The following is a 17,931-nucleotide window of genomic DNA, read 5'->3' on the forward strand; positions in this document are numbered from 1 at the left end:
CAGTGGAGTGGCGCGCGGTGGACAAGGTAAGTGTTTTTATTTTTACTTTCTTATAGGGAGCCGCGACTGGCTTCAGGAGTGATGGTATATTATCTGCAGTTGGAGCTCTCACAATGGGAAAGGTCGCTTCTCTTTAGATTCTGAGCAAACACAGTATGGCGGCCATTATGTTTCCCTGACAAACCTAAGGCTTGGATGAACCATTTACCAGTCTGCACTTGCCATTGTGCTGCAGAACAATCACTTTTCCATTTTATGTTCTTTAGTAATGTTTATCGGCCTCTTTTTTTTAATTTGTCTTAAACACATCCTGAAACCTCTGGTGTTCCAGAAACGTGATGATGCCTTATTGTATCTACATTTATTAGGTAGCTCGAATGTCTGTAACAGGGTATGCTTCTTTTGAAAAATGGCTGTTAGACACAGGAAACCTATGTAAGGTTACGGAGCGTTTTTATGCTTTTTTTTTTAATTCTAACACTCGTTCTAAATATTACCGGGATTGCTTTTAGCCTGTTCAAATTTATCCCATCTTTCTTGACACGCTGCTCTTTATAGGGATCGAGCTCCTCTGGAGACAATTGTGTTTCTATTTGATCGTTAATCCTATTTATTAGCTTTTAAGGGCGTCATTCTCTTAGTGCAAGATATTTGTTCTGTTTTATGTTTGACTCTTATGATTTTATTTTTAAAATCAAATAAAAAAACTTTCTAATTGATTGATTGGGTTAATTGAAATATCACAACCAGAGAACTTTGAAGCTGTTAATAAATTCTAAGTAAGTGCATTATTCATTGCTGGTATTCGTGCTAAATGGGGGCTAATCTCATGGATACATCAACTTGACCTGCTGCTACTCACTCGAGTTATTTTAAGAGCCAAGTTGAATTGGCTCACTGAAAACCTTTCGAGAAGGAACTGAAACACATAAAAGCTGACGAGTGTTCCAAAACGTAGGAGTCAGCATTCATGATGATGTTATGCAACCTGGATTGACCATGTGACTAAAGTATGAACAGTGCCAGGAAGATTGGGTGAATACAGTAAGTGGCTGCGTATCTTGATGGGCATATTTGTTTAAGAGAGACTGAGGTGCAGGGGAGATAATAGTTTGGTACATCTGCTGCTCATGTGAACGTTTGAAAAGGACAGGGGCAGAACTTCTGAGGCTGATCACAGAAGGGATACATAAAACCCATCTTTATTGTAATCCTCTGTACCTCACTAAAATTTACATACGATTCAGAAAAACTCAAGAAATGCAGTACATCGGTTCTGTATAAAGGTGCGGGATCGTTTTCTACATCAATCAACGAAAAGTATCTTGGTTTAATTCCCTCTAGCACACGACCTATGTACTCTAATTGTTTTCATAATTCACATTTTTACTTTGCACAAACGTAACCCCTTCTCTGACATAATTATCAGAGCATCACCTAACTTTTACTCTTGAGTCCAGGTATGAATTTATAGTAAGGCGCTGGAGTAGAGGCACCAATGATAGCACCTCTATTACGTAATGACCTCTTATTATTGTAAAACAAGGCAAATGATTGAGGCCCTTATTTATACTTTTTGACGCAAAACTAGGCCAATGCAGTTTTGTGTCAAAAATATTACCGCCGGCTAATGCCATTTCTTTGCGCCGTGAGGGTGTCAAATTTATACCTTGATGCACGGCGGCGCAAACCACAGGTGTGAGTCTTTTTTTTTTACTCAAACCAATGTGTCACGTTGTAAAGGAAAACTACGTTAATGCAACGGAAATGACTGTGAGTCGGTTTACGACGTCGCAAACCGGATACGTGGCGTTTTGTGACGCAATTGCGTCAAAAAGCGCCACAAACACTGCAAAATATGCATAGGAGAGCCAAAATCGATCCTAGATGCTTGCACAGACCCCAGGAAGATGACAACAGACTAGGAACCAGCCAGGAGGACCCACACAAGACCCAGGACAGGGAGAAGAAGAAAAGAATGTGTCGCTTCAGGGCAGAGGAGCAGGAAATTCTGGTTAAAGAGGTAACGGAACACCAGCACCAACTGTTTGTCACCTCAAAGTTGCCAATCAGTAGGAGATAGGCAATACGGCAACAAATTGTTGACAAGATCAACAGTGTGGCAGAAGTATGGAGAACAGTCATCGAGTGCAAGAAACGCTGGTATGACTGCAAGCGCAGGACAAAGGAAAAGATGGCCAGGAACAGGAAGGCACCACAGGAGGCCCTGGACCACATGAAGGAGATAGTCGCAGCCGTCATCCCTGAGGAGATCGTCACAGGGATTCAAGGACAGGACAGCGCAGACTACCAGGAGACAACACACATGCATGGTAAGTCGCATGGGGAATTAAATTGCACAAATGTTAACTGTAAGCAGGGGGGTGAACATACCTACTACACAATGCATGTAAGTCATGAAATTCAGGGAAGGGAATGAGCAAAGGGGCACGACACGGGGCATGGCCCATTCTGAGGAAATCTGGGGCACACTACTACACAACACCAACAACCTTTGCATGGGAGTATGCTGCCATGCCAAGGATGTTGAAAAGGTAAAGCCAGGCCAGGAGGGCAGGGACCCTCCAAGATGTCCTTGGAACCCTCCTGACCCCACCTTCAGACACAAGGAGGAGCACAGAACTAGCAGCCATCACAGATGAACCACCCACCACCCCAATTGTACAACCTGGCAGCTCCAACACAGCTGAGGACTCTGACGACCCTGGCACCAGCTTTGAGCGAACTGTAGTTGGAGTACAGCGGGAGCTGGCCAAGGAGGTGCGGGTGAGGATGCAAACTATGGCAGCCAGCCTAGAGGGGGTGCGTTCGTGCTTGATGTCAACTGAAGAACAGGCAGCAGCTATGCAAGGGTGAACAACAATCTTGCAGGAACTTGAAAAAAGGTTGAAGGAAATTAGCACAGCTGTAATAGAGTTGACCCAACACCTACAACATCAACCCTGTCAACGCGTGCACGGATGCAATATTAAACCCCTCAGGGCCAACCTGGCTGCCTACCACCGTAATGTGGCTGCTATTCTTAAGAACCAGCAGCTCCTACTTGCTGCAGTACTGCCCTGAAGACCCCCACAGTTAGCAGCTACCGGGATGTCTGACTCCACGTCTTCAAACACTGAGGTGTGTGTTGCCCCTTCACAACCACCACCACCAAGGGCAGAGGAGACTACACACACATCAGAAGATGAAGATGTGGAACAGATCACCTTCGCCCTTAAGAGTACCCGATAGCACTAGTCCCTGCCACATGGCCACCTATTACCAAGGTCCTGTGCTTTGTAACATGCCAGTCTTGCAACAACTGTACTCAAGCACTGCTCTTCAACCCACTGTTTATCTTGTCACCCTGCACTGTGATTGTCTCTCACTAACTCATTGGCAAATCCTGAACCCTCTGCACTTCACCCCAGCATGTCCAATGACATGTCCTTTTGCATTTGTACAGGATCACAATGGAAGATGTCACACTAATGGACTCACAATCATGGACAATGTACATATAGCACTACAGCACTTTTAAATAAATAGCACTTACACAACAACTTTGTCTTTGTGTAATGTGACACATCAACTGTGAAGGCCATTAGTGATGTTAACCTCAGGTCAATGATCATTGATTGTCTATACACCTGACCTGAACGAATCTTGGCTGATAACTATGCACAGTGGCCTGGATTGTACCATCATCTGCCCTCCCTGAGGTTTATTTCAGAGGAAAATATAAACTATACACCAAAATGCTGTGTGGTACAGAATAACGCTTCCTCAAGGGATGTCTAAGCCAGAAAACAGTGCCTTCAATTTTTACTTAAAGTCAAAACTTACGTATGTGACATTTTCCCCAATTTTTAGCTAACACACACCAAACAGCATGAATGGATGTGTATGAGTTTCCATACAAATAATAGGGCTGAACATTGTAACAAATGATAGCTGTGAGTTATGTATACCATACTACATGAGAGCATACTACCACTCACCTTATAAAGATTTGCTTGGACATCAGGCTGCAGGCAGCCTTAACACAGTGTCCCCAATACCAAATCTGTAAGCAAAGTATGTGACATTGAAAACATACATCACAAAATAACCACAAATTGGGATCCATAGTAACCGTGAGTGGTGGGTGCAATGGATGGCCGAATCTTAGCTAAGTAGCTTTGGTGTAGCTGCCAATGTAACAGCTTAGTTGGGATGTGGTTGCAGCATGGGACACAAAAGCTATTACAAAAGAGACACTGTTTACTCATGAGAAGGCCCTGATCTACAAGCATTTGACACATACTGTAAAGGGTTACCTAGATATTTATTAAACAGTAAAAACAGAAGCTAAAACCAGGGGAAACACCTTACCTAACCTAAACTACTCTAACTACACATTACCCACAACTGTCCCTAACTAACCTAAGCTAAACTTACTTATCACATTTAATAAAATGATCTAAACATCAACCCCCTACCCCACTTATAATACAGGACACATGGAGGACAACATATACTTACCTAAACACATACTACCTTATACTAAACATATATATATAGTTTTTTTTTTTTTTTAAACATCAAAACCCCACCATCGTCCACCCACACACATAATAAAAAACAGTTGTAAAAAGTATGATACACCCACCCACTACTACTAACCAAACTAACAGCCTATACTAACCTAACACTAAGCCCCTAAACCCACTAATTTAAGGAACCAGGAAAGAGGAGGGAGGGAATCATGGCTGAGTGTAAGCCTTCTAGTTGGCCCTACGCAGGATCTTTTTGATGGCACACACCTGCCGATTCACTTGTGCCACCTCCTGCTGCAGTCTGGTCATTTTATGTAGGACACGGTCCAAGTTCAGGGTCTATGACTGCAGCAGGGGTGGTCTGGGTGCCAGTGGATGAAGTATGGGCCCTTGTCGGTGCCATGTCCGTAGGCTGAGGTGCAGATGTAGCTGTGACAGGTCCTGGAGCTGTCGATGTTGATAGTCCAGCAAAGGTCCCTGCTACTGTTGGTGCCACCTGGGTGGTAGTGGTGGTGCTGGGGGTGGTGGCTGTGGTAGACATGGAAGGGCCCACTTGGGCAAATGCCTTCCACACTCCGGAGGCTTTTTCATGGCGATATCGTCTTGCCATGTTGCGGTACCCAGACTCCACCTCCAGAATGTGGTGGTAACACACTGCCCAGGGCTGAAACTCTCAAATCTGGATCGGAGTCATATTGGCAGCTGTTAAGACAAATAGAAAAACAAACATTAGGTACTTCATTGTGTGAAATGGCTCCAGAAGTAAATCAGACAATACATCTAATGTACCTGAAACAGCCGATATCATCATACAGATCAATGATTGTCCCTGAGGAAGTAAATGGCAAGCCAGCCTACTCATGTCCTATCATCAAACAGCACATCCAACCCCTAAAAGATGGGTAACAACTGGAATGACTTTGGCATCATTGTTCAGCCACTTGTCAGGTAAAAACCATGCTGCAAATCCTCCACCACTGACAGGCCAACACATTTCTAACTTCTTGATGGCAATCTAGGGCCACAAGATCTGTGAGTTGTAAATGGAATTGCCAGTATAGAATGTAGGTGCTAATCATGAGTGGGTATCCTAGGTTTGGACAAGTGATTTACAAATGTACATGTCTGTGTACCAAACTTGGATCATCAGTCCTAGGTACACTATTCACAACCCTACCCCTGTGCCTGGGGGGTGGGGTGGACAAGCAACTAATAATTTCTAACAACAAGGACACCCAGGAAGCCTTGGAAAGCTGTACATGGGTTTGGTCAGCACACAACAGGTAAGGAGTAACTCCAAATAAGATACACCCAAACCTTGGCCAATCCCATCAACACTTATCTTTGGAAATGCAGACCATTGTCAACATCATTTCCTACCAGTAACCCATTACTTACAACAAACAGATAGATGCAAGAACACCTCTGGCCATGAGCTGCATGCACTAGGCCATTGTACTCAAGTGCCTCATACTCGTAGCACAACATGTGGAGCTACATGCTGCTATGAAGTTAAACATACAATCAAACATGTTCATTAGTGAATAGGGAAGCTGAAGTCTGTGGGTAAGACTTTGACATCCCTATTCTAGGAGAATCAGGGTCTGACTGGCTGACTAAATCACTAATATGGTCCACTGCTACATTTTCTGATTTCAAGTTTTATCCACATAACTCATCCAGATTCACATTGCCGTGCCTAAAGGACTGACCTAGAATCCCAAAATATGACAATACAATAAGGATTGGCCAACTCAAAGATGGTGAAAAAATGATACTCCACTCAAGGAACAAAACAGATCATTGACCAGCGCATCACACCTTGCTATGTGTCCAACACACAGAAGTCAATCACACATCATCAGCAAACACAACACAGAACAGTAATATCAACACTTACTAGAGATGTCTGGGTCCGCAAATCGAGCCACCTCTCTGATAGTGGAGGGTGCAGGTCCACCTGTAAGGCATGGAAGGGAGAAATGTGCTCAATGTCTGTGCACTGTACAACACTTCAAAATACAAATACTATGTGTAATATTAACTCAGAAAGTAAAGCCTCTCAGACATGATGATACTGCATTCTACATACCACTGCAAACATGTACAGATCCTGGGGACTCCAGTGAGTGATACACACATATCTGCACACATGCAGTGGCCCTAACTATCATGTGGTGGCAAACATGCTCCTTCATTAGTGAGCAGACAAATTCATGGAGTGTATTCCTCTCATCATGTGTATCCATGAGAGACATGCAAAGCCACTTTCCGTGAGGACTGCAATACCAGTCACCCAGACCACTTTTAGGCACATTATCTGATGTTGTTTGTTGTGCTGGAGGCATCATACCCAATCCATGCATACATCCATGGTACACTGTCACAATTTGTCACTCATGCATACATGAAACCCAGACAGGGGATAGGCCATGATTCGGCTATTTGGAGACAAGTTCCCCACCATGGTACGATAAATAAACTGATTACGGTATACAATGTAATTGAGTGTGCATTGTAAACCCACCTGACACAATACCCCAGGAGGAATATAAGGGATGGGAAAGCAACTATGATAAAAATGTAGGCACAAGGAACATTTAGGGTAACGCAAAGACAAAAGCCAGTCAGGCTAACAGGATGCAGGGTCAATCAGGATCCAAACATTTCACAAGGTAAATACACAGTGGTCAGGCTGAGACTGGTCAAAGGTGGAACGGAAAACTGTGTTTGTCCTGTGTGTTGGAACGTAACACATTAACCCAAGGGCTGTGTTACACAGCTGATTTATACAGCAATGTATAACAGCGTTATAGATAAAATGGCTGCTTCTATGCTGTTCCAAGCAGCTGCAAGGGCAGTGCATGTTCAAATGGCTGGTCTCCATGGAGGTGCTCCCAGGTGTGTGCAGCATCAGTCTCTCACAAGTCCTGTAGGTGAGATTCAATTTCAAAGGGCCAACAGTACCTTTTATATGGGAAGCAATGTACAGGTGAATACAGGTCCTACAGACTACAAGCCAGTGCATTATTTAACCTGACGTCCATGCAGACAGAAGTACAATGACTGTGGCATACCATACTATAGAGGGAAGCACACTGGATTACATTGTGAGTCTGGGAGTGTGCAGTGGAGGGATTATCTGGGGACATACATTCCCATTCCAGGGACCTGTGAAGAAGGGTGGATTGAGACAGGGAACATGGGTGTGGCTTGACTTAGGACATGGGCTGCCATGTGCAGGGGATGTCATGTGAGCAATATTAGTCATACCTGGGGCACTTGTGCTATGAATTTGCTGCTTATATGGAAATCTAGTCACACATAGTCTTTGCAAAGATAGGTGATGTAAGACTTACTGTTGTCAAGGGTCTAGTCATACATTCCTGTTACAAATGCAATAGCACATCCACTGCCTCATGTATGAGGCATTTTTTCCACTTATTGACTGATGGCGTCTTCGTTGTGTCCCATATGCTGCGATGAACCATGTTGCCGACATGTATGTGTGAAATAGGTGTGGTCCTCTGCTATTGCCCTTCAAATGTGAAATGTACAGGATATATATCATTTACAGTGTGAGTGAATGTTGCTGTACATTCATACGCATCAAACTAGTTTTGGAATTTTTTGTGTCCTAATCGGTATTTCAGCAATGCTCCATGAGGCTACACTCTGATTCTGATAGTTAAAGATTATGTTATGCAAAAATGATTATCCAGACCATGATATAGTGCAGTATAACACATTACACACCCCTTACACAGTACGTATTGGTTAGAAGGGTGTTGGATTGAGTGTTATTGATGTGATATTGAAAGTTTAATCTTCCAAATTGTACTGCCGGTTGGGGCCATGTCTTTGTCATTGTGTTGTTTTAAATTGTCCCCTTGTGTCTGTGGAGTGGCATCTGTTGTTATTTGGAACTGTCATTTGTCCCTAGGTGTGTCTCCCATTGGGTGAGGATATCAAACATGCCTAGCGGTGTCACAACCTCAGTGTGTTCCTGTCCATGTGTTGATGTCGTGGTGTATGTGTTGTGTGTCCTAGAGGGTTGCTGTGCAGTGTGTATATAAGTAGGTTTCTGTACTTACCAACAAGTAGGCCATTTCCATATCATCCATCTTGGAAGTGTTGGCTGTGAGATCCCAGCAACCAGGGCGCCAGTGGTTTGAAAGGAGCCACTTGCCAACATGTGTAATACAGCTGGCAACTTGGTTTCTGGTGGAATGGTGCGGGGTGTCTGCAAGCTGGGTGGCAACTGTGGCTGAATGTTGCGCAGCAGCTGCTGAATAGCTTGCCAGATAAGCCTGTACCTCTGAATGATTTCTTGTTGGCGGAGTCCCAGAAGGGTTGTCCTGGTGCAGAATATCCTCTCCTGCCTTCTGCGTTACCTTTGGAGTCCCTGCTGGTGTTGAGGGAGCTGCTGTGTCAGAATCAGAGTGTAGCCTCCTGGAGCATTGCTGAAATACTCATTAGGACACAGAAAATTCCAAAACTAGTTTGATGCGTATGAATGTACATCCACATTCACTCACACTGTAAATGACATATATCATGTACATTTCACATTTGAAGGGCAATAGCAGAGGACCACACCTATTTCACACATACATGTTGGCAACATGGTTCATCGCAGCATATGGCACACAACGAAGACACCATCAGTCAATAAGTGAAACAAAATCCCTGATACATGAGGCATTGGATGTGCTATTGCAATCGTAACAGGAATGTATGACCAGACCCTTGACAGCAGTAAATTTTACATCACCTATCTTTGCAAGGACTATGTGTGACTAGAGTTCCATATAAGCAGCAAATTCATAGCACAAGTGCCCCAGGTATGACTAGCATTGCTCACATGACATCCCCTGCACATGGCAGCTCATGTCCTAAGTCCAGCCACTCCCATGTTCCCTGTCTCAGCACACCCTTTTTCAGAGGTCCATGGAATGGGAATATGTGTCCCCAGATAATCCCTCCTCCACACACTCCCAGACTCACAATGTAAATCCAGTGAGCTTCCCTCTTTAGTATGGTATGCCATAGTCATTGTACTTCTGTCTGCATGGACGTCAGGTTAAATAATGCACTGGCTTGTAGTCTTTATGACCTGTAATCACCTGTACATTACTTCCCATGTGAAAGGTACTGTTGGACCTTGGAACTTGAATCTCACCTACAGGACTTGTGAGAGACTGATGCTGCACACAACTGTGAGCACCTCCATGGAGACCAGCCATTTGAACATGCACTACCCTTGCAGCTGCTTGGAACAACATAGAAGCAGCCATTTTATCTATAACACTGTTATGCATTGCTGTATAAATCAGCTGTGTAACACAGCCCTTGGGTTAATGTGTCACATTCCAACACACAGGACAAACACAGTTTTCCGTTTCCACAGTCTTGTTCCACCTTTGACCAGTCTCAGTATGACCACTGTGTATTTACCTTGTGAAATGTTTGGATCCTGATTGACCCTGCATCCTGTTAGCCTGACTGGCTCTTGTCTTTGAGTTACACTAAAGGTTCTTTGTGCCTACATTGGTATCATAGTTGCTTTCCTAACCCTCATATTCCTCCTGGGGTATTGTGTCAGGTGGGTCTAAAATGCATACTCAAAGACATTGTATAGCATAATCAGTTTATTTATCGTACCATGGGGGGGGGAACTTGTCTCCAAATAGCCGAATCATGACCTATCCCTTGTCTGGGTTTCATGTATGTATGACTGACAAATTGTGACAGTGTGCATGGATTGGGTATGGTGCCTCCAGCACAACAAACAACGTCAGATAATGTGCATGAAATGTCTACACATGTTAGGACCCTGACAGTCCACAAGCTGATTCACATAGCTCCCAACATATTGATGGGCCTTGTGTGGTGATTGGCTGTGAGATTAATCAGCACAGAGGCACTGATGTTCCCAGATGCAGTGGGAATTTTAGAGGCCAACCTGTGTACAAATGTTGTGAGGACAACTGCCGGTATAAGAATCGGAGAGACATGGCTCAGTTATATGACTCCAACTGTGGCGTAACATTACAATTGTGTATTATATTTGGGACTCTGTGTCACAAACATTTACCCATATAGTATGATCACATGCCTGACTCATGGTGGGTAAACAAACAAGTTCCTAGGAAGTAGTATCCAACATTCCAGGACATGTGATGGCTAAGTTTTGGAACATTGACATGAACAACCATCTGCTATCTATCCAGTGCATGCTTTGTCATTGATGTTTATGTTTTAAAAAACCTAGGAAGTGCACACAGCAGTTGTTGCTATGTGTATGACTAACACATGTCCTCTCTCATTTCCACACTGACTTGCATCTGAGGGTTGGACACATTGACTCCACGTGCATACATGCAGATTTGCAAAAATGCATCTTGTGATGCTCACACAGTAGGTCAACAACAATAGTAGTAGCCAAATCACACAAATTGACCCATAGGCATTGAGTTACTGTAGTGAGTTGCATCGCCTTGCTATCCTCTCTTGACGCAAAACATGCTCAAACTGGGTAATACATAATTGTATCCCACACGTTTGGCCATCTATTGCGTCAGTGAAGAGTGAAAATCCGGTACACCAAGTAGAGGATCATGGTCCGCAGTAGTATGATCTGTCACATGTGCCCATACACCGTAATGCCCAATGTGGGTGCAATCAGTCTATCTCTGTATTGTCACAACTGTCATGTAGCATTATAAATGAAAAATGACCCAAACACAGTTAATGACAAAAATGTTGACGCATACGCATCACAAAAAGACGCGCATGCGTCAAAAAATTACGCATATGCATCGAAATATGACGCACAATGCCATGAGACATCCATTGGCCCTGAGCTGTAATTCCCACCCTGTACCCCCGGAAATTGATTAAGTATGAAACATATTTAACAATATGGATGCAGGGTTATTTTAATCATGTGCGTAAAAAAAAAAATGGCGTACAGACTGTAAGCCTCATAATATTTTGACGCATACCAAGACAAACGCACCACATTTGAGGCGGGAAGTGATATAATAGGATATCCTGTTTACAGATTTTGTACAGTGGGTGTACTTTCACTTTCACTTTGCAGTCTGGGATATTTGCTGACTGTGTGGCTGTGTTTAGACTTGTCTCTCTGTAAATTTTGTGATTTTGTCTCCAGTCTTTAAATTGTCTTTTTGTGTATAATCACTGTCTGTGGTATCCTGTCTGAGTGTTTTTTTGGTCATTTTTGTTGTCAACATTTGACTTTGTTGTGTTGGGAGTCTTTTCTGGGTAGTGGTAGGTTGGGTGTAGTTGGGCTGTGTTCTTAGTTATTTTACATTGTCCTGTCTTACTTTCCCTCTATTCTCCTTTGTACCCCTTTATCCCCTCTTTTTTTTGGTGCAATAATGTTGGGTAGGCCTCGTCTTGGCAGGATGGGATAGGAGGAGCTGGGTGGTTTTATTTGGCTGGTGTGCCACTTCCTACCCTTAATGATAGAGGCAGGTGGTCGTGTGATCCAAGGCTATCACACAGAGGCAAGGAGGCTCCGGTGGGCAAAGGTGTTGCACCATCTGCAGAGAATATACTACACACCACGCAATGACCACCAGCTGACGCACCGCTGGGCTGACCTTGTTGCCAGGAAGCAAGACCTGCTTGACCACCTGGGTACTGTGATTGGTGGCCCTGTTGGTGGGTACAAATCAGAGTAATGTGCACGTTTAAATGCTCTGTAGTGACAGTAGCTGATTTGTTCATATGCTGAAGGCAATGTTTTTGAACATGTGGAATGCTAGTGAAACATAAGGGGCCATATTTCTACTTTGTTAGCACCGCAATTGAAGCAAGAGCAGCGCAAACTTACACAATACAACTTGTCAAACAGCAACACAAATGCTGTGCAAAATATGTATAGATATGGGCCACAGTTGCCTGTGAGGTATACAATTTTCCTACACATTACCGTCATTTGTTGACGCAATAGCTAGACTAACTTTCAAAACACAACAGGAGCCTGTAAATTAGAGCTGGCTTCATGTCAATTGATGATGACAATGTGGCTCAAACATATGTTTCATGTGTGGTCTGTGAGTTTATCAGGAAACATATCTTGGAAATCCAGAAATTTTCAAGAAATAATGTGTCCCTCAATTGTTTTTGGATACATGTCTGAACTGGATTCTGACACATACGTAACAAGTTATAGCTTACCTCAGGTAACATCGTAGACTGATATTTTGAGTTTGTAGTGCCACATTTCAATTAGGGATGGCTGACAAAAGGTATGCACACGGGTTCCTATCTCTATGGTTGGTGCAACTCACTATAGCTGTGGCACATCAAATGAAGAAAGTGATATTCAACTTCATGTTGCAGAAATTCCTGAGTTTGTAACTTCGGGTCAAAAATGTAGTCTACATCAGTGGCTGTCAAAGACGTAGCCCATTGTATCCATCTTGGATGTAGAGCTTTTGCGTTCGGGACGCAAGCTTTTGTAACAGCCTCTAGGGCAGGAATAGGAGAAACAACAATAATGCGTTTTCCCTGGGCAAGAGGTCTTTCTTTAATAACAGCCATCTGTACAGCAGTTAGTATTTTCTCCATGGGAGCAAATCGCTGTTCAGCAGTAGAATACAAGTGTGACTTGTATCCAGTCGGGACTCTCTCACCCTCATTAAATGTGACATATGTAAACCCAACGGCCCCAGCTATCACCCTGATGACCAAATGCGTCTTATTATCCCGATTATGTAGATGTTTTGCTGCCAGCATGTCTGCTTGCAACTCCCGAACAGTATGTGTATGTGCAATTGTCCAGGATTTGCTCTAAACATCAGGACGTGTTAATTCATATAAAGGTTTTATGCGTGCAGCATAATCAGGAATGTATGTTCTGCCAAAATTGAGAAAGCCCAACAACAATTGGAGTTTCTTAATTGTATTTGGAGGTTGCAGCTGCACACATTTTTCTAAAAAATGTGGCTCTAGGCTCTTACTTTCATTCGACAGCTCATATCCCAGGAATTTGACGCTGAGAAAGGCAATTTTCGATTGTCTAAAGTTTAATTTGTAGCCGACTGTGGCAAACCCTACAACAATGCGGGCTACCTGTCTTAAATGTTGCAGTAACTCGTCATCCGTGAGATATATATCCTCCACATATGGCAACGCTTCAGGGTACAACTCATGTAGAATTTCAGTCACACGAGCCGCAAACAGTCCCGGGCTGTTCTTATACCCCTGAGGCAAACAACAGATTTTTTTGGCAGAAGAATCCATTAGAGATATCCAATGTAGTTTTATATTTTTTCCTCACTATGTTATTCATCAGTGCAGCGCTATGTAAATTCTGTATAGCATATGTACGTGTATGTCCGTTCAAATGTCTGTAGTCTAAGACTATTCTATATGAATGGTCCGGCTTAGCTACAGGGAACAAAGGATTATTCATCTGTGAGATACACGGTTCAACTACTCCCTGATATTCTAATTGTGTAAGTATTTCTCTCACCTGTGCCCTTGCTTCATGTTTTATGGGATACTGCGGTTGTGGCTGAGGTTCACCTTTAACCGGAATTACATGATATGGAGAATCCCTGTCCCACCCTACGTGATTTCTATATAAGGCAGGAGCTTGTGTCAGAGCCCATTGAATGCAATAGGACTCCGCGAGTTCCCCTGGAACAAGTGGCGAGAAAGTAGGTCTAATAACCTCCTCCCCTACTGGGCAGGTGCAGACAAAATCAGGCAGCCAATCTTGTTCAGCCAGCAAAACGTCATATATCTTGACTACACGATCCTAAAAGATTGCGTGTATAGTGCGTTCAATGTCTCCTTCCAATTGTAAAGTCACTGTATACACCCTCTCGGGTTCAGTGACACGCATATCTGCTGTTTCAACTTGTATGAAGTCATCCGTTGCTTTCACCTCCAGATGCTCTATAAGATTCCGGTGAACTATTGTGACTTCTGCCACGCTGTCTAGCAGTGCCAGTGCCCATGTCTTGTTCTTCAAGAGAACTCTCTTCCTGAGTGGCATGTCTAACTGAGACTGCCGTCACCTTTTTCTTTTTAAACTGTTGTTTTTGTTGTACCGGTTTCTCTTCCTTCTTGATAGAAACCTCAGAAGAGCGTTGTGAGTCCTGTCTTGGTTTCACGTACTCAGTTCTCCACTCTGACCACCCACCTCTCTCATTTCTCTTTTCCGTTGAGTCCTGAAAGGAACGAGATTGGCGTGTATCAGAATATTGATATCTATCAGGCGTTTTAATGTTATACCTGGCACTACTGCATGTGGTTGTGCTAGAGCAGCACGCACTGGGTTTGTATTTAGTGTTTGCATCACAAATTGTACTAGCGGTCTATATGTAGCCGTTAGGTCTGTGTACAAGCGTCGAACCTAAGCCACTGCCATATTTGCTACCGCAGGATGTGGTGTATAAGTGGCCAGTAAAGGCCATGTAGGATCATCATTGCTAAGTGGACCTAATCTTACTGGTAATATTGTGTGTGGTAGGGCGCCATCAAGCTAATTATTATGTTCTTGATAAGATAGAGGAATCTCCAAGTATGCGTACGCCCTGTACTGTGCAGGAGCGTTTGCAACTGTATATGTATGGAATGTATTTGTGTTTCCATCAACTGCTGGAAATGTAACCCAAGAGTAAAAGAGTTCTGTTCTATATGCTGCGTGGGCGGCCACCACAAATGTGACTAGACTACCCTGGATCGTAAGGCCATTTACTAGCACCTGGGGATTTGCCATCTTTTTAACAGCGATAGTTCAGAGAAGGCACACCAAGACGGGGTCTTTCCTTTTAAAGTTCAAGCTTGAACAACCATCCGCTGTAAATAGGATTACCTATAACGCGGAGGTGGAAATCCTCAGTGCCACGGACGTCTCCGCTAAAGGAACTGAGGGATCATTATATAATATGAGACCAAGAGAAACTGGTGGACACAAAAATTAGAGCCAGTCCAATTGTTGGCGGCGTGTTAAAAACAATGGGAGCCTCCTTTTAACACCTGCTCTTAGCAGGCTTTAAAAATGCTGATAAAAATTACGCTAAGAAATCTCTTAGATTGCGCAATGTTTTCTTCCCCCTAGTGCTGAATGTCCCCCTTAAACACATTATGCCTGATGTAAGCACAATGTGGCGCAAGGGTTTCCAAAGTGGCGCAATGCAAGCATTGCACCACTTTGTAAATATGGCGCAGTATTTTTGGCCTTCCAATGCCACATTAGGGTAAAACAAATTATGCTGATGTGGCATTGGAATGGCATTAGGCCATCTTAAATCTGGGCCTCCGTTTACACCAAAAGTCTAACTTTACTCGCAATAAAGTCAGACTTTTAGTCTAACTTTACATTTTTGGTCTAAGTTTAGACCAAAAGTCTAACTTTTCTTCGAGTAAAGTTAGGGATTGATTCAAAAAGTCTAAGTTTAGACCAAAAGACCAAATTTAGGGGGTGATTCTAAGTCTGGCGGGCGGCGGAGGCCGCCCGCCAGACTTCCCCCTCCAAAATACCGCTCCGCGGTCGAAAGGTATGAGGGTATTTTGGGTTTTGCACTGGGCTGGCGGGCGTCCGCCAAAAGGCCGCCCGCCAGCCCAGTGCAAAACACCCTTCCCACGAGGACGCCGGCTCAGAATTGAGCCGGCGGAGTGGGAAGGTGCGACGGGTGCAGTGGCACCCGTCGCGTATTTCAGTGTCTGCAAAGCAGACACTGAAATACAAAGTGGGGCCCTCTTACGGGGGCCCCACGACACCCCATACCGCCATCCTGTTCCTGGCGGGCGAACCGCCAGGAACAGGATGGTGGTATGGGGTGTCAGACTCCTCTGCGCCGCCATGGAGGATTCATTTGGGCAGCGGAAAACCGGCGGGAGACCGCCGGTTTTCCGCATCTGACCGCGGCCAAACCGCCGCGGTCAGAATGCCCTGCGGGGCACAGCCAGCCTGTTGGCGGTGCTCCCGCCAACCCTGGCCCCAGCGGTCATGCAGAATGACCCCCTTAGACTTTAAGTGTAACTTTACTATTAGTAAAGTTAGACTTTTGGTCTAAGTTTAGACTTTTGGTTTAAGTTTAGAATAAAAGTCTAAACTTACACCTTGAGCCCAATTCACAAATGTAAACTTAGACTAAAAGTCTAAGTTTAGACCTAAAGTCTAACTTTATTCGTATTGAAGTGACTTTTAAGTTTAGAGTTTTGGCCCAAATTTACACCAAAAGTCTAAACGTAGACCAAACGTCTAACTTTACTACGAGTAAAGTTAGACTTTTGGTGTAAGTTTAGACTTTTGGTCTAAATTTAGACTTTTGCTCTGAGTTTACCTTTGTGAATCAAGCCCATCGACTTTTGGTCTAAACTGCGACTTTTGGTCTAAACTTAGGCCAAAAGGCTAAACATAGACCAAAAGTCTCACTTTACTATGAGTAAATTTAGACTTCAGGTCCAAACTTAGACTTTCGTTCTAAAGTTTAAACCTTTGGTGTAAGTTTACTTTTGTGAATCAGGCCCTTACTGTTTAAGAAAGAAAGCCCTCACCCACCTAGTAGGTGACATGTTTCATACTTGGTTCCCTCCTGGCACCAGTCCAATGGAGTGAAGTGCTACCTACTGTCCACCAACTTATTAGATACCTTAGGGGAAATTTGATCATGGATACTATCCTATGCCACTCATTAGGTCAATAAAGGTGTGAGGGTGATGTGCAGAGGGGAAGTAGGTGTGAATGAAAGCTACCTTTTAAATGGAGGACTTAAAATGTATTATGTCTCCCTGTGGTGGAATATAAAGGTGTGGTGGATAATTATACGGACAAGTGGAACCCAACATATTTCTGCCTATTAGCTCTCTAATGAGGTGACTAGTCTCTCTCTCTCTGTTTGAAAGGTATAAAAAAAGACTTAGGACCTGATTTAGAGTTTGGCAGATGGGTTACTCTGTCACAAACATGACGAATGTCCTGTGCACTGTATTGCGATCTCCATAGGCTATTATGGGATCATGATACGGTGGACAGGATATCCATCACGTTTGTGATGGAGTAACCACCTCAGCAAAACTTTAAATCAGGCTTTTAGTCTTAGATACTGCATCTGAAGAATTAAAATTATGTCAGGAGTATCACAAATACATAGAAACTTGTGATATTGATGCACTTCAATTTACATGGATTCAATACTGTCATAAGACCCACATTATGATTTTATGACTGTGTCATTTCTTCAGAAAATTTTTCCTACCACAAGTTTCCAAAACCATAAGTGACACACAAGTTATAATATCCCTATTCAACTATGCTAGATGATTAATTTGTATGAATACATGTCACTGAGACATTACCAAATTATTTGTGCAGATATACAATAATACTGATCCTATTGCA

Source organism: Pleurodeles waltl, chromosome 6 (assembly GCF_031143425.1).
Source record: "Pleurodeles waltl isolate 20211129_DDA chromosome 6, aPleWal1.hap1.20221129, whole genome shotgun sequence".
Lineage (NCBI taxonomy): Eukaryota > Metazoa > Chordata > Amphibia > Caudata > Salamandridae > Pleurodeles > Pleurodeles waltl.